The following is a 23137-nucleotide window of genomic DNA, read 5'->3' on the forward strand; positions in this document are numbered from 1 at the left end:
CCTGCAGTGCAGAAGGAGGCCATTCTGCCTATCAAGTCTGCACTGACCACAATCCCACTCAGGCCCTATTCCCATAACCCTCTGCTGATCCCGTGACACTAGGGTCAATTTAGCACAGCCAATCAACCTAATCCGCATATCTTTGGACTGGGAAGAAACCGGAGCACCTGGAGGAAACGCACGCAGACAAGGGGAGAATGTGCAAACTCTACACAGACAGTGACCCACGGCCTAAATTGAACCTGGGTCCCTGGCGCTGTAAGGCAGCAGTGCTAACCACTGTGCCACTGTGTTCTCCCACTGTGCCACCGTGCCACCCCAGAATATACCAGAAAGAACTCCCAACTATATAGCTTGGGCATTATACAATATTATAGTCATATTGTCACGTGTTTTGGTCTGCTGTGGTGACAGGCAGTTGAAAGTTTTATTCATATTGTTGTATTTTTCACTTGCATTTTGGCACAGCCTCACAATTGGGTGTGTGAACCTTTCATGGCAAGCCCATTTAAAGTATATAAATTCTAAAAGTATAGTTGTAGCTTTTGTCCTTTCAATGTTAGGTTGCAAAAGGAGAGAGAATTATGTTCAGCAAATTAAAATACTCCATAATTCAGCTGCAGGGATTGGTACTGGGGCCTCAACTATTTACCATTTATATAGACGATCTGGAGGGAGGGGACTGAGTGTAGGGTAACAAAGTTTGCAGACGACACAAAGATAAGTGGAAAAGTGAATCGTGTGGAGGGCGTAGAAGGTCTGCAGAGAGATTTGGACAGGCTGAGTGAGTGGGCGAGGATCTGGCAGATGGAGTATAACGTTAACAAATGCGAGGTTATTCACTTTGGAAGAAGTAATAGCAAATTGGGTTATTATCTAAATGGAAAAAAATTACAACATGCTACTGTGCAAAGGGACCTGGGGGGTCCTTGTGCGTGAGACGCAAAAACCCAGTCTGCAGGTGCAACAGGTGATCAAGAAGGCAAATGGGATGTTGGCCTATATCGCAAGGGGGATAGAATATAAAAGCAGAGATGTCTTGCTGCATCTGTACAGGGCATTGGTGAGGCCGCAGCTGGAATACTGTGTGCAGTATTGGTCCCCTTATTTGCGGAAGGATATATTGGCCTTGGAGGGATTGCAGAGAAGGTTCACCAGGTTGATACCAGAGATGAGGGGTGTCGATTATGAGGAGAGAATGAGCAGATTGGGTTTGTATTCGTTGGAATTTAGAAGGCTGAGGGGGGATCTTATAAAGACCTATAAGATTATGAAGGGGCTGGATAGGGTAGAGGTGGAGAGATTCTTTCCACTTAGAAAGGAAACTAGAACTAGAGGGCACAGCCTCAAAATAAAGGGGGGTCAGTTTAGGACAGAGTTGAGGAGGAACTTCTTCTCTCAGAGGGTGGTGAATCTCTGGAATTCTCTGCCCACTGAAGTGGTGGAGGCTACCTCGTTGAATATGTTTAAATCACGGATAGATGGATTCCTGATCGGTAAGGGAATTAGGGGTGATAGGGATCAGGCGGGTAAGTGGAACTGATCCACTTCAGATCAGCCATGATCTTATTGAATGGTGGGGCAGGCTCGAGGGGCTAGATGGCCTACTCCTGCTCCTATTTCTTATGTTCTTATGTTCTTAGAAACTGGAAATCACAAGTAAAAACAGAAAATGCTGGTAATCTTCAGCAGCTCAAGAGCGCTTGCGGAGAAAAACTAATGGATGGAGAGCCAGTCAGAGTGCCGTGTCACCTTGTTTGGTAGAAACGCTGTATTCCCTGTCAATACAGCACTTAAATGGAAAGTAGTGGGCCTTCCCATGGATCAAGGAGCCTGGGGTGGAAGTCCTGCACTCCTGAGAGCTGCTGGCCAATCAGAAGCTGGAAAATCACCATTGCAAACAGAACTACTGGGAGCAGCTATACCTGCCAGCAATGAATCCACCACAGGCCCAGCATTAGCGAGGCACCAAGGCTACGCATGACTAAAAATGAAATGGGAGTGTCAGGGAAAACTTGGGGGAGGCAGAGGAGTTGGAAGAACGAGCAGAGAAGTAGAACTAACAGGTTTGTTCTACAAATGAATCAGCACAGATTTGATGGTCCGAATGGTCACCTTGTATGCTGTACTATTTTATGATTGGGTGATTCAAACATAGAATTCTGTTGGATTGATCCCATTTGCTGTTGATATATGCGCTGATTTAAATGGTATATTTTCCTGTGTGATTAACTGGATTGAACTCTGTACTTTTAAATTTAAAGTTGGTACAAAATAATTAACATTGAACAAGTTTGTAGAACACTTATTTTCCATTGCACACCTATTTCCCTAATGTAATATTTTAACAATTCAATATGAAGTTTCTAGCTAAGTCTGGCAGATCAGAATATTTAAAGGATAGATGGTTGTTATGATCCCCATAGTGACCAACAAGTTTAAAAAAAGATATTTGACTTCCCGGTGACCAACTTAAAAGAGTTGCATGACGAAACTTAAACTTTTAAGGCTTTTACTGTGACAAACTAAAAGCAATTTCAATTAAAATTTACTCACTATGTAGCAAATATTTAAAAAAGAGAAAATATGACATTTATTGATATTTTAATGCGACTAATAATCCCACGTTGCATACATACATGGGCCAAAATTTGCCTGTTGTTCCAATCGATCGGATGGGCAGCGCCCCTTGGACAGTGCCAGCCTGGCACGATGGCACTGCCAGCCTGGCACCCTGGCAGTGCCCACCAGGTACCAGCAATGCCCACTGGGCAGTGCCAAGGGGCAGGGCCTAAGGGGAGGGGGTGGAGCCTAAGCGGTGGGGCAAGGTTTGAAGGGGAGGCAGCGCTTGGGGGTGCTGCACTCTGCAATCGGAGATCACCAGGGCGGTGATCAACCGGGGTGGGGGGGGAGGTGGTGAACGATGATGGCGATTGTGCGGGGGGTACGATCATCGGGGTGTGACATCCAGGATGTGGGGAGTGACAATCTCCCAGTGCACTATGTACTCTTGACATAGTGCACTGCGAGATCAGGGCGCATGTGCAGTAGTGTCCTCTAGCAGTCAGCAGCCAGATTCCCAGCATGAATAGACTCCATCCATTCCCACTACTGGCGAGAATCATACTTTGCCTCATTTTTTATTCTAAATGTCATAAGATATGATTTTTTCTCTTGGCGAAGAAACAGATCTGAAACTCTCTCTTTACACGCTCGTTCAGAACTAGAATTTTTTGGGGTATGATCACTCCGTCTCCCCCACCCACCTCCAACCAACATTTTTGCATTCAGAATCCTCCAAAACATTGCTTTTTCTCTATCTTTGTAACTTCCACCAGTCCTACAATGGTGAGATCTCTGCATCCTTCCATTCCTAGCTTTTGCACATTCCCAATTTTCTTCACTCTAGCATTTGGTGACTTTGTCTTCAGCTGCCTAGGCCCAAAGCTCTGAAATTCCCTCCATAAACCACCCCAATTCTCTACCTCCTTCTCAAATTTGAGCAAATGTTTAGTCACCTACCCCAATATCTCCTCATGTGATTGGGTGTCCATGTCTCTTGCAAGCTGTTTTTGTTATGAGCAATTTCATTTGTTAAGAGAAAAATATTATTGCTCAAACTTATTCAAAAAGCCTGAGTGGTTTGGACATAAAAGATGTTGGCCTGGATTTTGTGGTCAGTGGTGAAGTGATGGTACTCGTCATTGACCTCAAAATAAGTTGCTCACAAAAGTCCAGCAATCTCTGTGGCGTGGATTTAATCTTTCCTGACATTAGTCTGACTCTGGCACCAAGTCGAGGGGCTCTCAAGGCAGCCAGCACAGTGAGATCAGTCAGCAGGGTAAGCAAACAGGGAACAAACCAGGAAGTAAAATGTACTAATTATCCTTCCAATTTTATTCAAAATTTTACAGTGAGCAAAATAAATGATCAGGCATAAAATAAAAATGCTTTAAAAATATTACTATACCAAAAAATTTGGAATTTTTGTCAGAATTGAAAAATCTTAACATGACGCAAATATAAAAATAGCTTTCCAGGGCTAAAGAAGTTCTTCAGCACCTTGAGCATTCCATTAAAGACTCAGTAACTCATTAACAAAGGGTAACTTTTGGGGGGACGTTGAGCATCAATATTATAGCATAAAATGGGAAGTTCTTGGCAGTTCACTTATTTCTAATTCCTTGCCACCTGTGTCAACTTCAATAAGGCACTTATGCAGAAGTGTGGAATCTCTGACAGCAACCTTTTGATTTCCACATTCAACCATACATGCGCAGACTCCAGAATTTGATGCCAATTTCACAGGAGTAATGACAATGGACACCATTATTACTGCAGCAAAATCCAGGTGAATCCAGTGCCCAAAATCTACCTTTAAAGGATAATGAGATTAGAAAATGGATTTCCATTAGAAACATTAATATAGAGATTTAAAAAGTGAAAACTAATACCCAAAATGTGATGAAAATTGGAATACTGTGTGTAATTCTGGTCACCCTATTATAGAAAGGATATTATTAAACTAGAAAGAGTGCAGAAAAGATTTACTAGGATGCTACCGGGACTTGATGGATTGAGTTATAAGGAGAGGCTGAATAGACTGGGACTTTTTTCTCTGGAGCGTAGAAGTCTGAGGGGTGACCTTATGGAGGTCTATAAAATATTGAGGGGCATAGACAAGGTAGATGGTCAACATCTTTTCCCAAAAGTAGGGGAGTCTAAAACTAGAGGGCATAGGTTTACGGTGAGAGGGGAGAGATACAAAAGTGTCCAGAGGGGCAATTTTTTCACACAGAGGGTGGTGAGTGTCTGGACCAAGCTGCCAGAGGTAGTAGTAGAGGCGGGTACAGTTTTATCTTTTAAAAAGCATTTAGATGGGTACAATGGGTATAGAGGGATATGGGCCAAATGCGGGCAATTGGGATTAGCTTGGGGGTTTTAAAAAAAAAGGGCGGCATGGACAAGTTGGGCCGAAGGGCCTGTTTCCATGCTGTAAACGTCTATGACTCTATGACTCTAAAAGATCAGTATGCGCACTTAGCAGGCTTAGAAGCTGACGCAAAATGTACTTCTGGCCGTGATCGGTGCTGGAACATGATTCTGTGCTGGCTGGCTAATTAACAGGACAGTAAAAACATGAAGTAATGTTTTGTGAACAGAAAGTGCATCCATGTGAAGGCTTTTAATAAGCTGTAAAATTATAGAACCAAGTCACATTGAAATAAAACAGTGGGCCAAATTTTTCATGGCCGGTTATCCAACAGCATCTGCCATTAGAAATATCCTACATGTTCAAGTCTGGAAATATTTGTGCAAGATTTGTGTATAGGATTGTGAAATTAACAGTGCAAGGACTGAGAAGGGAAGTGTAAGTTAGAGTGGAGGAGTTCAATGAGGTATAAAGCAGAGAAATAGATTAAAGAGAGAAAAAGACAGGAAAAACTTTGTTATTTTTATTTAAATGTTACATTTTAAAATCTCCAACAAATAACATCCAAGGAAGTAAAACTCCACACTTATGATAGTTAATTTTCAGTGTTAGGGAAGCTGTTTTGTAGTCATTAACACTTAGCACCCGATTAAAAGGTGACCTAGATTAAAAGGGATAAAGCTTAACTCTGTGGCGAGTTTATTTCGGATCTTCGCAGAAGAGCAACAGCTTACATTGAAAGCTTACATTCTGTTCAACGCATTCAATAGTGAGCACGGTAGCACAGTGGTTAGCACTGCTGCTTCACAGCTCCAGGGACCTGGGTTTGAATCCTGGCTCGGGTCGCTGTCTGTGTGGAGTTTGCACATTCTCCCTGTGTCTGCGTGGGTTTCCTCCGGGTGCTCTGGTTTCCTCCCACAGTCCAAAGATATGCGGGTTCGGTTGATTGGCCATTCTAAATTGCCCCTTAGTGTCCCGGGATGCATAGGTTAGAGGGGTTAGTGGGTAAATATGTAGAGATATGTCGATAGGGCCTGAGTGGGATTGTGGTTGGTGCAGACTCGACGGGCCGAATGGCCTCTTTCTGCACTGTGGGATTCTATTCATAACAGTGCAATTTGAACAGTAACTTTTGGAGATTTGAGTTTAACCATGCATAATGCACCTTGCCTGAGGTTGCTATACCATTTGCGCACAATAATTAGCTCTATTAGCCTCATCACTATTTTGACAGAAGATTATGGCACATTAACACAAACTTCTACGTATATGTGGAATCCAGTTAGTATTTCTGTGCTTAATTAATGCTAAAATAATTTTAGACAGCCTCCGATAACATATAATTTGGCAGGTAAAATTAATGACATGAAACTGACTTTACTCAGTTAATTAAGAGTAAATTCATGCGCAGTAGGAACCCATAGGAATGTGATCATACAGAAAGCCTACAAACCGCATGAATGCAACAGTCAATAGTCAGAAATGACCATGCACTGTTTGCATGATATGATAATGCACCATACCTCACTGATACTTGAAAACAGTAGAAGCCGAATACATAATATTGAGTACATTTCATAATCTAGTTAGACATTCCCAGTTTATCAGCTAATTGAAATTTGATGCTCCAATCTGATATACACATAGCAACCAGATTTTACCAGTTACATTGGTGACACAAAAATGATGTAATCTGAGTTTTATTTTTAATTCATTTTTGAAACTTCTTTCATGCTGTCCAAGTTTCCAAGTAGTTGACTATTCACTATTAGGTAGAATATCAACCATCTGTTTACGAATGTGCTCAACTGTTCAGTACTAAACTTTTAAAAAGCGTAAGGGACAGGATTGATGATGGGGGCCTTCCAAGTGTCCTACTTTTACTGATCCTGCTGAAATCCCAGACCAGGGAGCGGTTCCCTACTTTGCATCCCAATGGTAGCATCCAGAGACATATTTTGGGCTTCCTTCCTAAACTGTGGCATACTCTGCAGGATCCAGGGGAGGTGTTGGGAGTCATAGAATTATAGAATCCCTACAATACAGAAGGAGGCCATTTGGCCCATTGAGTCTGCATTTACCACAATTCCACCGAGGCCCTATCCCCGTAACCCCACGTAACCTAACACCATGGCCAATCAACCTAACCTGCACATCTTTGGACTGTGGGAGGAAACCAGAGCACCCGGAGGAAACCCATGCAGACACGGGGAGAACATGCAAATTCCACACAGTCAGTGTCCCGAGGCTGGATTTGAACCTGGGTCCTTGACACTGTGAGGCAGCAGTGCTAACTACTATGCCACCGTGCCGCCCTATTGAAGGGTAGTTCATTCAACCCTGATATGAATGCAATTTGTGGCTGTTAATTTTGTGAGAACCACAATCATTTTGTGCAATTTTAACTCTCCAATGATAGAAGTGGAGTAAGCATACCATGATCAGGGTTGAATGAACTACCCTGTTGGGCCCCACTTCACCATTTGCCGGTCTGGTATGCCTGATCTCCCATGGTATACTTCAACCAATGACAAACCCAGTGACAGAGAGGTTGGAGCTAGCTTATAAGAGATGAGTGAAGACATAGCAGTGGGAATACAGTGGAAGCGCTGTGGATTTTCACCCAGTGTTTTTTTTTCAATGGAAACTTGCCAAAGAATTATAAGAAATTTGCAAATCTGTTGCATTCTTGATATGTATATTTATTGAATTAATACATCAAGCTGGAAGTGACCTATAGGCTAGAATTTTACTATCCCGCCAGCTACAGGAATCGGATCAGGCAAGCGGCAGACTATGGAAAGGTCCGTTGACCTTGAGTGGGATTTTACGGTTTCAGGACAAGCGAGGCCATAAAATCCCGCCCATAGTTTGAAAGTGCACAAGTCAGTTGATCCAAGATGCCATCATGGAAGCACTCAAAAGTACATTCCCCACTTTGATTATGCATTATCCTTACTCCACTTCTATCATTGGAGAGTTAAAATTGCACAAAATGATTGTGGTTCTCACAAAATTAACAGCCACAAATTGCATTCATATCAGGCCTCTAATGTAATAAAACATCACAAGACACTTCATCAGAGCAATATCAAATAAAATTTGACATCAAACCACATAAAGGGATTTTAGGATAGATGAACAAGTGTTTAGTCAAAGAGGTGGGTTTTAAACAGTGTCTTAAAGGAGGAGAGAGAGCTTGGGAAGTTTAGGCAGAGAATTCCAAAAATGTAGGCTGAGACAACTGAAGGAACAGCTGTCAATAATGGTGTGATAAAGAAAATCAGTAATGCTCAGGTGGCCAGAATTGGAGGAGCACAGAGATCGCTTTGAAGAAATTATCAATCGCTTTGAACTACAAATATCTACTTCTAACCAGCTTCATTATTTGGTGATCTTATTGCACATTTGGACTTGTACTAAATTTCATGTCTTAACTGTATGGACGGGATTTTCCAGCTATTCCTGCTGGTCCTGCCAAAGGCAAAACCCCCATGATGAGTTCCCCAATGGTGGGACGGGCGAGCCACGCAAAATGCTGTAGACAGCAGTGGGACTGGAATATCCCATTGATGACGAATGGTGAGCCACCTCCACCGCTGGAAAACAATCGGGCTGGAAAAAACAGGTTGTTGCATCTGCATGGTCTCACCAATGTACCATGCCTCGGGACATCCTTTCCTGCAGCATATCAGGTTTCCTCTTGCGACTCGGCCAATGTTGTCTACGTGAATGAATGGACCTCGCTCGACAATCGCTAGGCATGAGTATTCTCTTCCAGTTGGGGAACACTTCAGCAGTCACGGGCATTCAGCCTCTGATCTTCGGGTAAGCGTTCTCCAAGGCGGCCTTCACGACACACGACCACGCAGAATCGCTGAGCAGAAACTGATAGCCAAGTTCCGCACACATGAGGACGGCTTCAACCGGGATCTTGGGTTCATGTCACACTATCTGTAGCCCCCACGACTTGCCTGGGCTTGCAAATTCTCACTAACTGTCCTGGCTGGAGACAATACACACCTCTTTAACCTGTGCTTAACCCTCTCTCCACTCACATTATCTGAACCTATAAAGACTTGATTACCTGTAAAGATTCACATTCCAACCATTATCTTGTTCATGGGGTTTGTGTCTATATATGCCCTGTTTGTGAACACAACTCCTCACTCACCTGAAGAAGGAGTGACACTCCGAAAGCTTGTGCTACCAAATAAACCTGTTGGACTTTAACCTGGTGTTGTGAGACTACTTACTCAAAATAACCCAACAGCAGGAGATTCAATTTCCCTGTCACAGCTGAGGAAGACTTGGTGCCTGCCTGCTCCCCCTGCCCTGAGGGTGGCTTGACAACCCTCAAATAATTGAGAACCTGGAGAAGATGAAAATGAGCAGAATCACCAGGGAAACAACATAAAAGGATTAAAAAACCTGTCTACATAAGAACATAAGAACATAGAACATAAGAACATAAGAAATAGGAGCAGGAGTAGGCCATCTAGCCCCTCGAGCCTGCCCCGCCATTCAATAAGATCATGGCTGATCTGACGTGGATCAGTACCACTTACCCGCCTGATCCCCATAACCCTTAATTCCCTTACCGCTCAGGAATCCATCCATCCGCGCTTTAAACATATTCAGCGAGGTAGCCTCCACCACCTCAGTGGGCAGAGAATTCCAGAGATTCACCACCCTCTGGGAGAAGAAGTTCCTCCTCAACTCTGTCTTAAACCGACCCCCCTTTATTTGGAGGCTGTGTCCTCTAGTTTTAACTTCCTTACTAAGTGGAAAGAATCTCTCCGCCTCCACCCTATCCAGCCCCCGCATTATCTTATAAGTCTCCGTAAGATCCCCCCTCATCCTTCTAAACTCCAACGAGTACAAACCCAATCTCCTCAGCCTCTCCTCATAATCCAAACCCCTCATCTCCGGTATCAACCTGGTGAACCTTCTCTGCACTCCCTCCAATGCCAATATATCCTTCCTCATATAAGGGGACCAATACTGCACACAGTATTCCAGCTGCGGCCTCACCAATGCCCTGTACAGGTGCATCAAGACATCTCTGCTTTTATATTCTATCCCCCTCGCAATATAGGCCAACATCCCATTTGCCTTCTTGATCACCTGTTGTACTTGCAGACTGGGCTTTTGCGTCTCATGCACAAGGACCCCCAGGTCCCTTTGCACGGTAGCATGTTTTAATTTGTTTCCATTGAGATAGTAATCCCATTTGTTATTATTTCCTCCAAAGTGTATAACCTCGCATTTCTCAACGTTATATTCCATTTGCCATATCCTCGCCCACTCACTCAGCCTGTCCAAATCTCTCTGCAGATCTTCTCCGTCCTCCACACGATTCACTTTTCCACTTATCTTTGTGTCGTCTGCAAACTTCGTTACCTTACACTCCGTCCCCTCCTCCAGATCATCTATATAAATGGTAAACAGTTGCGGCCCGAGTACCGATCCCTGCGGCACGCCACTAGTTACCTTCCTCCAACCGGAAAAACACCCATTTATTCCGACTCTTTGCTTCCTGTCGGATAGCCAGTCCCCAATCCACTTTAACACACTACCCCCAACTCCGTGTGCCCTAATCTTCTTCAGCAGCCTTTTATGGGGCACCTTATCAAACGCCTTTTGGAAATCCAAAAACACCGCATCCACCGGTTCTCCTCCATCAACCGCCCTAGTCACATCTTCATAAAAATCCAACATGTTCGTCAAGCACGACTTTCCCCTCATGAATCCATGCTGCGTCTGATTGATCGAACCATTTCTATCCAGATGCCCTGCTATCTCCTCTTTAATAATGGATTCCAGCATTTTCCCTACTACAGACGTTAAGCTGACCATCATTTACATCATTTAAGTGTTTCTGCGATCTTTCACCAGTGCTGCATTGAGATAGATCAAGAGAATATTTGAACCTCATGGAAATTCTGCCCTCTGTTTAACACGAACATTGTTAAATTTTAGCACAGCCAATAGCTTTTCGCTCCCTATCTATTCCAAAATTGTTGTGACCAGTAAAATAACCACTGTGTCCAGTCCAGTGTAAAACCTAAGGCTGAAGTTTCAGGGCGCACCTGGAGGCAGGAATAAAAGTTTTCAGGGGTCAGAAGCTCTGGCATCAGCCAGCGTGCCAATTTCCCAACACAGTTCCTGGGGCCAACAAGTTTCACTAGGGCAGGGTGGAGTGCAGTGCGCAATAATGGAACAATAATTGTCTCTAATCACCTTCACAAATGCCATTGTGCTTAGCTCATCTGCCACAACACTAGCAATATCCATGGCTTCCTCCTCCATGGTTATGATAATGTGTAAATGGGGAACCACTCCTCCTGTTTGCACCCTCTCTCAAGCATTATGAGCCCATTTCTCCTGCAAGAAGAAGTGAGATAAGGCACTTCTGGTGTTTATCTATAGAATTATAGAATCCCCACAGCGCAGAAGGAGGCCACTCAGCCCATCCAGTCCACACTGACCCCTGACAGAGCATCCCACACCTAGGCTCTATCCTTGTAGTCCCATGCACCTGCCCTGCCAATCCCCCCAATCCACACATTCTGGGACAGCAAGAGACAATTTAGCATGGCCAATCTACCTAATCTGCACATCTTTGGACTGTGGGAGGAAACTGGAGTACCCAGAGGAAACACGCAAATACGGGGAGAATATGCAAACTCCACATAGTCATAGAATCCCTACAGTGCAGAAGGAGGCATTTGGACCATCGAGCCTACACTGACAATAATCCTATCCAGGCCTTATCCTATCCCTATGACCCCACGTATTTACCCTGCTAATCTCTCTGACACTAGGGGGCAATTTAGCATGGCCAATCAACCTAACCCACACATCTTTGGATTATGGGAGAAAACCAGAGCAACTGAAGGAACCCATGCAGACATGGGGAGAATATGCAAGCTCCACACGGACAGTCACCCAAGGCCAAAATTGTACCCGGGTCCCTGGAGCTATGAAAGCTCTATATTCAGGGATATTGAGCTGCCAATTTTGCCCCTGCATTAGCCAGGTTTCCATCGTGCTACCATGTGTCTACCTGTGCCCTTAGTTCATCTGCCTTGTTTGTAATGCTCCATGCATTACAGGAGTATTGTACTCCATCAACCCCTTCAATTTCCTTTGCTGGAGATTTTTAAATCTCATTTCTTTTGTCTTTCCAAGTCATTGACTAAATCACTAACTAATGGTTCTACCTTTCCTGATCTGAATCTGATGCACCTAAGCCTACTCTTGGTTCCCATCCTGATTTGGAAAAACACCATTGTCCCTTTATCATCACTAGGTCAAAGTGCTGGAACTTTCTGCCTAACAGTACTTTTTAGTATCTTGGCCACATGCAGTACAATGGAATATAAAAGGCAGTTCACCATCTTAAGGGCAAGAAGTGCTGATCTTAACAGCAATGTCCATTTACTATGAATGAGTAAAACAAATACCCAGGAGCTTTTTCTCTGATTTGTCTGGTGTGTCCAACTTTCTCCTGCAGCTTGGTGGCTATATATTTATCTTTGCTTTCTGGTGGTCTAAAGCTGCTGTATATAAGCATTGAAACCCTTGGTGGTTTTGTATTTATTTGTTATTTACACCTTCAAAATCAATATAAATTTTTTACCGTATATTACAGATTTTCAAATAATTTTTAAAATCTTCAAATGCATATTATGTAAAACAATTAAATCAGTGGTGAGATGGTCAAGCAAAGATTTGCTGCCTTTTAGACCTCACTAAAAATAAAGCCAGAAGCTTACTTTGTTAAAATTGTGCGATTGTCAAATGTTTTATTCTGATTGAATGTGTTCTTTATTAATTAAATTATAGTTCCTTACAGTATTGTGCAACATTGTAAAAATAAGTTTCAGACATAATACTTAGCTAAAGTAGTGAAGTAGTACCAAGTAGAATCAAGTTCATTTTTCTCATGTATAGAATATGTTCGGGTACATTTCCCCAGGCTGGTTTCTGCTACACAGTGCCAATGATGTAGAATGCCATGGGGCTGATCAGGAAATCTGTGATATGCCATAATTACTCCCACATTGCCCCGAATTACCTCTGGATAATGCTTTATACTGACAGCAATTTAGAGATATTACAACCAAGATCATTAAAGATGTGCCATTTGGGGTATTTTAGCCAGAAGAGATGCATGTTCAGTTATTGCCAGTAGCTTGTCAGTGTGTGGCTCTGACTGTTGTACTGGGAATAAGCTTTCTTTTCCAGTCCTAGATGCTAGTATTATCAAAGTGTTGTTTCAACAACAGATTATATTTATATCAATTAAATTATTACATTTAAGAACATCAGCAAGTTATGTTTATGTTAATTTCAAAGTGTCAGTCTTGGCTCAGTGGTAGCACCCTCAACTATTCTGTTTATTTCATTTATTCACGAGATGTTGGCATTGTGAACAATTGCCTAGCTCTAATAGTTCGTGAGAACCATAGAAAGGTTACATTACAGAAAGAGGCCAATCAGCCTATGCTGTATACTAAAAAAAAGTGAAAAAGAAACTAGCTGCTCATGTCAATCCCACTTTCCAGCACCTGGTCTGTAGCTTTGCAGGTTACAGCACTTCAGATGCAAATCCAGGTACCTTTTAAATAAAGGGTATGTGTCTACCTCAACCACCAATTCAAACAGTGACTTCCAGTTGTACACCACCCACTGGGTGAAAAAGTTATTCCTCATGTCCCTTTTAATCCTTCCACTAATCACTTTAAATCTTTGCCCCTGGTAATTAACCCCTAACTCGGGAAAACAGGTCTTTCCTGTCTACACTATCTAGGCTCCTCATAATTGTACACACAAGTAGATCACCCCTCAGCCCCTTCCGTTATAATGAAAACAACCCTAGCCCATCCTATCTTTCTCATAGCTGCAATTTTCAAGTCCTGACAACAAAGTGGTGGTGAGCACCTTCTTGAAGTGCTGCATTCCATAGGAACAGGAATTTATCCCATCAAGCTTACTCCATGATGCAATAACGTCATGGTTGATCTATGCTCTAACTCTATATCAGTGTCGTATAGGTACATCCACAGTGCTGTTAGGGAGAAAGTTCCAGGATTTTGATCCAGCAACAATGAAAGACCAGTGATATATTCCCAAGTTAGGTTGACATGTGACTTGGAAGAATTTTGCAGGTGGTGGTGTTCGCAGAGCTTCTTATTGCCCCTCAATTACTCCTTCAACCTCTCCAAACTCGCTCATGGCATATGGGGAAATAGAATCATAGAGTCATAGAGGTTTACAGCACGGAAACAGGCCCTTCGGCCCAACTTGCCCATGCCGCCTTTTTTTTTAAACCCCTAAACTAATCCCAATTGCCCGCATTTAGCCCAAAGCCCTCTATACCCATCTTACCCATGTAAAATGTTTTGAATAATCATAATTTTCTTTTAAAAAAACTGCCGCAACTGTAACCCTATAAAACCCTATTAAAATCAACCAGAGCTTTAAATATCAATAAGAGATACCATAAGTTCTGGTACCTCTTGATACAAAAGGGGAAAGCTTTTATCAGAGTCTGGGCTCTCAGCCAAGCATAAATAATGAGCCTTGGGTGGATGTGAGGTGGGGGGGAGGAATGATGAGTGGACTTGGAGGATATAAGGAACATGGGAACTGGATCGGGCATGAGGTCATGTGAGTTGTGAGGGCTGGAGAGCCTAATATTTCACAAGATAGCTGAGATGAAGTCCCAGAGAAATCTAGCTCAGCACTCAGCAGCCCCTTTGGCTGCTTACAATTTGTCCCCAGGACTGGTGGGCTCAACAGTATCCTGCACTCACCACCCCCGCCCAGAATGAAATTCATGCCATTCAGGGCATTTTCTCCCTAAAGTGGATGTGCCGCACCAGGAAACTTCCCGACTCGAACTATCCAACTTGAGAATGTAATTCCTGCTTGGTGTTAACTTGTTTCATACATTACAGAATTCTTATTTTCTTCACATGCAGTCAATAGCTTATGGTTAATATGAAGAAGTGATCAACCATCATTGTGGTGACCCCATGTAGCATGGGAAAAGCTATAAGTGAAAGGAAAGACAGTCAGTAGTTATGGTTTGGGGTCCACCACTTATTTCATTCTGTGCTTTTTAATTGTATGTCAGATCTGCCTTAGGGATTTAGCCACGAAAATTACTTTCTGCGGTACATTTTCTCTCATATTATGGCATGAATAATGTAATTTGCATAACCCTGCTGCTGTCTCATCTACTTTACTTTCTATATTCTTGTTAACACTTTTCCATGTCAGTATGGATTTAGATGTTATGTATCTTCAACATTTGCTTCTTTTCATAATGTTCATGTATGTCCCATGCCGTTACTTGACAGCAATATTGTTGCTGTAACTTTATGTGTTCTTTCTTAATTCACGTATGTCTCTTTTCGCTTTCGTCCAACTCTTTCTGGTCAGTGAAACTGCATTAACCACTTCGATGATGTACTTTCGCATCCCTTCTTCTCAGCTGCATCCTTTTCCAGCAGATATGTATCCACAGTTCTTCAGTGTAAAGTCCACAAGACTTGTAGCATCTAGACCTTTGAATCAAGTGCCATCATTCTCTGGTGCAGTTATACAATCCACAGCTGGATGAACAATGTTTCCAACATTTATATAGACTAAATGACCCAGCAATTATGTGAGGAGTTTTAAAGGATAATGCCCAGTACCAGAATACAAGCACATTTACCCACTCGAACCACTGGGAATCCTTTAATTTATTTCTGTTGAAATAAACTGAACTTCACCTCGATGCTCCACTGGATAGGGAGAGAGGTTTAAGCCACTGGTGCTGCTCCACTGAATCTTTTGGAAATGTGTGTTGCTGATGAGAGAAAACAGCAAGGCATTCAATTTAATTCTCCCCTCATCCCCATGTTAAGGTCATATAATCAGCTGCATTCTCTGTCAGTGCATACAAAAAGGTTTCTTTGCATCAGAGTGCTGCCAGCAGTTGTTGCATCATACCCCTGTACCCAAATCCTAGTATCCATCAGCACGTTCAACAGGGCAGCGAACATTGGAGGGCATTAAAAATGTATTTTAAAATAGCACTTTGGTCAGTTTATTGGTGCTAGATATCAAGAGAAAAATAAATTTGGAATTAGACTGTCCAGCATGGCTTCAGGAAAAATTTGCACCAGTATGTTTTAATCAAGTTTTCTATTATATATTGTAGCCCCTTGCACTTCAGAAAATTTAGCCTCCAGGGATGAAGCTAATTGTATATTTTGAATAATGTTAGACATGTTACGATCCCAGCTGATGATACTACTAGACAGTCAGGTCCCAGAATGGAAGCCTGGCTCAATAGACCATAACTTCTTTTTGTTTAGGGACGTGGATGAACAGAATCACAGGACTGCCAATTAATTTTTAACAAATTGATAAAACATTTATTAAACAAGGAAAGATTAACTAAAATTAACTACACCTTCATCCCACCTATATCATTACACACATACACATATTTGAAAGGATAATACAAGATAAAAAGATATCTTATACTCTAATGTTCTCAGTAAGTACACAGTTCATGTAAAACAGCTGTGGTCAGATACACCACGCTCTGAAAATAAGTGACAGATGCCACCCAATTTAGCAAAAGGCATATCTCAAAAAGACAGTTAAGCTTGTTACACTTTGAGCCAACTGGTCCCACTGGAACTCTTACTTCCATAGAAGTGTTTCCAAACTCCACTCTCAGAAAAAACACAACTTAGAATCTTTTCCCAAACAACACTTTCTCTCAGATGTCTTTGCCAAGGAGCCACTTCCAGGATTTCAATCTCTCCTTTCAGTATTCCTCTGCCTTTGATTGTCACATGCATTCAAACTTCCATGCCATCTCTTGGGTACCTAGCCATGCCAACGGAACACAGACAGATAGATTAAGATGTCACCAAACCTTTGAATTTCCTCAGATAATTCACGTCTTTCTTTGAATCGGGTTCTTGCAGTTGTCTCTTTTACTCAGAGCACTTTCTCTGCTCTTTGCTTTAACTTCATGGAACCATGGTCAACTTCTTGTTCTTTGTTCTTTCTGGGTATAGCTGATGTAACCCCCTGCTGATCACTATATGGGGCTACTATTTAACTGTTCGATTTACAGGAACCTTAATTCCTAGCAGTTGATGTTGAGCTGGCTAAATTTCCTGTTTACCCATAAATGCCAGTACAGGCTTGCATGAAAAGGATTTGAGTATGTTTAGTGCAGTGCCTCCAAAAATGTTATTGAGATAAACCTTATAATGAGAAAAGGTTCGGAAAAACAAGGTAAACGGAATAACAAAAAAAATTTAATAACAAATATAATTAGCAGATATAAACAAGTAAAGAATCCCAACTGAAGATTTTCCAATTAACAGTTTCAACCTGAGAAATGTTCAGAATATCACCAAGCACTTTGAATTTTAAACGTTGGGGCCCATCCGTTGGTGCACATCTGAAGAAAACCACATCCTCGGCAACCCACTTCTGTTACCGTTCCTGTCTGATAGTACTCACTTAACCCCGACACACACACAGTCCAGACGGGTCTACGAGAGGAAAGATGATGGAGCAATCTGTGTAGTAACGCAGGTCCAGTGCGCTGAAGGCTGTCCTCCTCGGCAGTCATGAAAAACCAAGCAGTTCTACCTGAGAAATGTTCACTTCGAACTGAGTGTTTACTGCCTCCGGAAAGCTCCTCTCCAAAAACGTGGCTCTCCCGCTTCTGCACACTCCCTCCTCTGCTCTGCAGCTGCTTCACTTCCTCGCGCCTTTTTTTTCTTCCCGCCCCCAGAGCAATCCAATTGGCCCAGCCCACATCACTCAACAAACAGCATCCTGTTCAGCAAACAGGACACTGAAACCCACAAGGGACAAAGAACACTTGTAAATGTCTTCCCCACAAATCCCCATTTTTCTCAGTCCCTTACACTTAAAATCAAACTCAAAAGTTCTTTCTAACCGAGAATGGCCCCCAGTTGCTAAGCATCAGCCTAGTCTTTCTTTAAATTGTTGGTTTCTACATTGTAAACTCTAAAATTATAAAGCAGACACAGTATAAAATGAAAACAAAACTGATAGACATGCAAACACTTTTGTTTAACATGAAGCTAAATAAAGTTTTAACCCTTTCTTACAGAAACACAAAATTGAACTTATTTAAAATTATACCTTGTTTCCAATATCCACAAATATAGATTACTTAAAATTATCTGTTTCCTGACAGCTAACAGTGTCATGTTTTATTTTCGATGTTGCTTGTCTGATAATATCATGACCTTGTAGAATTATAGAATGATTACAGCACAGAAGACCATTCCGCTGGTCATCTTTGTGCTGGTACTCTGAAGGAGTGATTCACCTTGTGCCACTCCAAAATCTTTTTCTGTAGCTCTGGATTTTCCTTTTCCTTTCAGATAATGAAAGTGTCAATTGACCTGCTTCCACCACATTCACAGGCAGTGCATTCCAGATCCTGACACTTGCTGCGTGAAAATTTATTTCCTCATGTCACTATTGTGTCTTTTGCCAATTACTTTCAATCAGTGCTCTGTGGGCTCTTGATTCTTCTAATATTGGGAACAGTTACTCCTTATCTACTCTCTTCAGACCAATCATGACTTTTGTCAAGTCTCCTCTCAACATTCTCTTCTCCAAGGAGAACAATCCCAACTTCTCCAATCTATCTTTGTAACTGAAGTTCCTCATTCCTGGAACCATTCCTGTAGATCATTCCTGCATGCTCTCTAACGCCTTCAAAACTTTCCTAAAGTGTGGTGCCCAGACCCAGAACTGGATGCAATACTCCAGCTGAAGCCTAATAAGTATGTTATACAGTTTTAACATAACCTCCTTACTTTGGTACTCTGTGCCTCCGTTGATAAAGCCCAGGATGCTATATGCTTTATTAACCACGCTCTCAACCTGTCCTGCCATCTTCAGTGATTTATACATACATCCAGGTCCTCTGCTCTTGCACCCCCTTTAAAATTTTACCATTTATTTTATGTTACCCCTCTGTAATGTTCCTATGAAAATAAATCACTTCACATTTCTCTGCATTAACTTTCATCTGATACTTGTTCGCAGATCCTGAATTGGCGTTATCAGCCAACTTCAGACTCGTGAAAAAAAATCATCCTCATGAGTGAGGGATAGCCAATAATGGTGTCGAACTTCAAAAGGTCATTGACAACTTTTTGATTTTCCTAGCTGCCATACTCCAGCTGACTAGAGATAAACTCCCTGCCAGAGTGCATTCTGTGAAAGATAACTTCCAAGGCACTGTAAGTGTTCTATATTTTCCAGACACTATCATGAATTCTAATCAATGGGCTTGGGGCTATGTATTTGGAGCTTGCTGATGGAAGATGCTAGTTTTATAAATGTTGAGTTTAAGTGCCATCTTCTCAAATGTCTCAGTAAATACATCAATTATTCTCTGGAGATCTGTTTCTGACACAACACTTACTACAGTGTCATCAGTGTATTGGAGCTCGAGATCAGGATGGTCTTAGCTTTTGATCGGAATTGTCTGAAAATAAATAGTTCATCCTCCATTTGATAATGAGCTGCACTCTGGCAGGGAGTTTATCTTTCGTCAGCTGGAGTATGGCAGCTAGGAAAATCAAAAAAAAGTTAGAGCAGAATCTTCCTGAATGCTTCTCAATTTATGTAGTCAAACATTTTTGCCAAGTCAAAGGATGTTATGTCGAGAGGTTAATCATGTTTGACATTCTTCTTGTCATTGGCAAGCTGGAAAAATCATCTTGATGGCCGAAACTCAATTTGAGATTCTCAATGGCGACACAGTTCTCCATACGAATCTCTACAGGGCAGCCTGGTGGCACAGTGGTTAGCACTGCTGCCTCACAGTGCCAGGGACCCAGGTTCGATTCCCAGCTTGGGTCACTGTCTGTGTGGAGTTTGCATATTCTCCGTGTCTGCGTGGGTTTCCTCCGGGTGCTCCGGTTTCCTCCCACAGTCCAAAGATGTGCAGGTTAGGTTGGATTGACCATGCTAAACTTCCCCTCAGTGTACCCAAACGGGTGCTGGAGTGTGGCGACTAGGGGAATTTCACAGTAACTTCATTACAGTGTGAATGTCAGCCTACTTAGGACTAATAAATAAACTCTACTTTCTGGGAATAGCTCTTCAAGTGTAATAAGTTGATTCAGAAGGGTTCTTGTAATGATCTTGCAGTGGAAAACAGGAAGATGTCTCTGTAATTTCCACAGTTGGATTGATCTCCTTTCTTAAAGATTTTCACAATTATGGTGTCCTTGAAATCATTGAGGACTTCCTCTTCATTCCAGATCTGTAGGATGAAGGCATGGAAGTATAATGTTAGTTCCTCTCCTCCGTCCTTAAACATTTCAGTGGGGATTCCATCATTTACTGCTGCATTGGTGTTCATTTGTGCAATATTTTTCATCACCTCCAAAGGGGGTGAATCTCAGAGCTCATTTCCATCTGTGTATTGTGGAATGGAAGTGAATACATCCTCTTCAACAATTGTTTCTTAGTTGAAAACGTTTTCAAAATGTTCTTTCCAACAGGTGTTAACAGCCTTTCCTTGATCAGATCTCCCCCATCCTTAGGCCACAGGGGAGCTGGTCCCTGAGTAATTGGGCCATAAATGGTCTTTGTGACAGTGAAGAAGCCGCAGGAGATTTTATTCAAGTCCCTTTCTTTCACCTTGTCTGTCCACCGCATGTTATTCATGACATGGGTGCACTTTCATACCTCGGCCTTTGCTTGTTTGTAAGGCAGTTTCTTTTGCTTTGAATTTGGGTCATTCTGCCAGGTCTTCCATTTGTGATCAATCAGTTCATTGATATCCAGATCATTTTCATCAAACTAATCCTGATGTTTCTTAAGTGTCTCTTTGCAGGCATTGATGTTATTGAACTTAAGGACACCCCAAGCACTGTGGATACTCTTCTTCTGTTCTTGATTGAAGTTTGACAGTTTTTCCCTAAGGCATTGTGGGAATCAGTCTCTTTGGATTGGATGCTCCAGAGCTTCATGGACATATCTTCTGTTGCACCCATCAATTGGAAACCAGTTTGATGGGCATAATTGAACAAATATGTTGTGATCAGTCCAGCAGTCATCAGTCCCTATCATTGCTCTGGTAGTGTGGACATCTTTGCAATTCCTGACACAGAAGACAATATAATCGATTAGATGCCAGTGCTTGGACCAAGGGTGTTGCCATGACATTGTGTACTTGTTCTTCTGGCAGTAAAACGTATTGGTGATGATACCCATGTTCTGCATATTTAGTAAGGTAAAGACTGCCAATGAAGTTGATATTTCTAATTCTTTCCCTGCCAGTAGTTCCATTCCAGAGATTGGCATCTTTTCCAACTTTGACGTTGAAGTCTCTGAAACAAATAAGCCTGTCCTCCTTCGGAACTCCACAGAGAACTTGGTCAAGTTTGGCATGGAAATCTTCCTTGGTTTAGTCATCGACGTCCATGGTGGTGAAGTGACTCCTCATCAGTTTGAGGTAAAGAGTGATGAGGCACTCACTTCTTCCAAGAGAGAACTCATGAATCTGGTTTGCCACTTTGTTCTTGATGGCAAATGGAGCTCCGTAAACTCTTAAGTTCTTCTACTGATTTCCTTTTTAGAAGAAAATATAGCTCTCTAGCTCACTGGGTCTCACTCAAAGTGGTGTTTTAATGTCATATCACTGGAGTTCTCAGGTAACAAATGCCGTGTGACCCTCTGGGCATTCACTCGTGGGTATGTCTATGAGGGTTCTGATGTCCAAAATCCCAAACTTTACCACTTGTGCCTTTTATATGTTTCTACCACAAAAGGTAATTCTTCTGAATGTGGCTATTTAGTCAGGAGAGGTGAGGCAGGCTATGTTTAAGGCCCTTTTCTAGCCTCCTCCCAAATAAGGGTTGAGCTCCCCTGAAGGGAGCTGCTCAATCACAGTTACAGCTGCCAAAAGGCACCCCTGCCTCATCCATGTGCTAGATGTTCATCTTTAACTGCCGCCTCCATATCAAATCATGACTAGAAGCTTTCACACAACACAATCCTGCTCCCATTACCATTTGCTGGTTGCGGAAGGGCTTAGATATGCGTTCTGAAAGAAAGACACTAGTACATGATATTTTTTAGCATAGAGATATCATTGGACACTGCATTCCATGAATCCTGACAGAGTAAAACCTGATCCAAAAGGCAAGGAAACCAAAATGATTCAAAGTTTGGTTCTGATACAGCTTTTCATCCACCAGAACAGCTGTTGAAATATCCCAGAGGACACATATTCCTCCGCCTGTTCTGCCAATTGTAGACTTGCTATCCAGAGACACACCTGATGAGTATTTGTAGGGTTCCTAATGAGCCTTCACAGTAATCAAAGTGGCCTAAGACATGAGGAGTCCCATTATTCTTCACCCTGTTTTGATTGATCCTTCCTTACTCACTGTCCAGGTTCTGGGGTGAGGACGAGAGGGTGAACTTGCGAGTTCTACTCCACCCTCATGGTCCACAGTGCTTCCAAGTTTTGTATTATCTGCAAATTTTGAAATTGTACCTTGTACATCAAGAGCCAGAGGGTTTATACACTTATAATTATACACTTATGACTGTGTGGCCAAATTCCCCTCCAATTTGATTTTCAAGTTTACTGATGACACCACCATTATGGATTGGATCTCAAACAATGCTGAGATGGAGTATAGGAAAGAGATAGAGAATCTGGTGAACTGGTGCGATGACAATAATCTCTCCCTCAATATCAGCAAAACGAAAGAGATAGTCATCAACTTCAGGACGCGTAATGGAGGACATGCCCTTGTCTACATCAATGGGGATGAAGTGGAAATGGTCAAGAGCTTCAGGTTTCTAGGTGTCCAGATCACCAACAACCTGTCCTGGTCCCTCCACGCTGATGCTATAGTTAAGGAAGCCCACCAATACCTCTACTTTCTGGGAAGCTAAGGAAATTTGGCATGTCAGCTACAACTCTCACCAATTTTTACAGATACACCATAGAAAGCATCCTTTCCAGATGTATCACAGCTTGGTATGGCTCCTGCGCTGACCAAGATCATAAAAAGCTACAAAGTGTTTTGAATGTAGCCCAGTCCATCACGCAAACCATCCTCCCATCCATTGACTCTGTCTACACTGACCGCTGCCGCG

At 42.3% G+C, this 23137-nt stretch overlaps 1 protein-coding gene across 4 annotated transcripts in view; it reads left to right on the top strand.

Annotated features, from left to right (window-relative positions):
- The window catches only part of mctp1a (multiple C2 domains, transmembrane 1a), a 599923-nt gene that overhangs the window by 398199 nt on the left and 178587 nt on the right, over positions 1-23137 (top strand). The gene's annotated exons all lie outside the window — the stretch shown is intronic.

This window comes from Mustelus asterias, chromosome 6 (assembly GCF_964213995.1).
Source record: "Mustelus asterias chromosome 6, sMusAst1.hap1.1, whole genome shotgun sequence".
Taxonomy (NCBI): domain Eukaryota; kingdom Metazoa; phylum Chordata; class Chondrichthyes; order Carcharhiniformes; family Triakidae; genus Mustelus; species Mustelus asterias.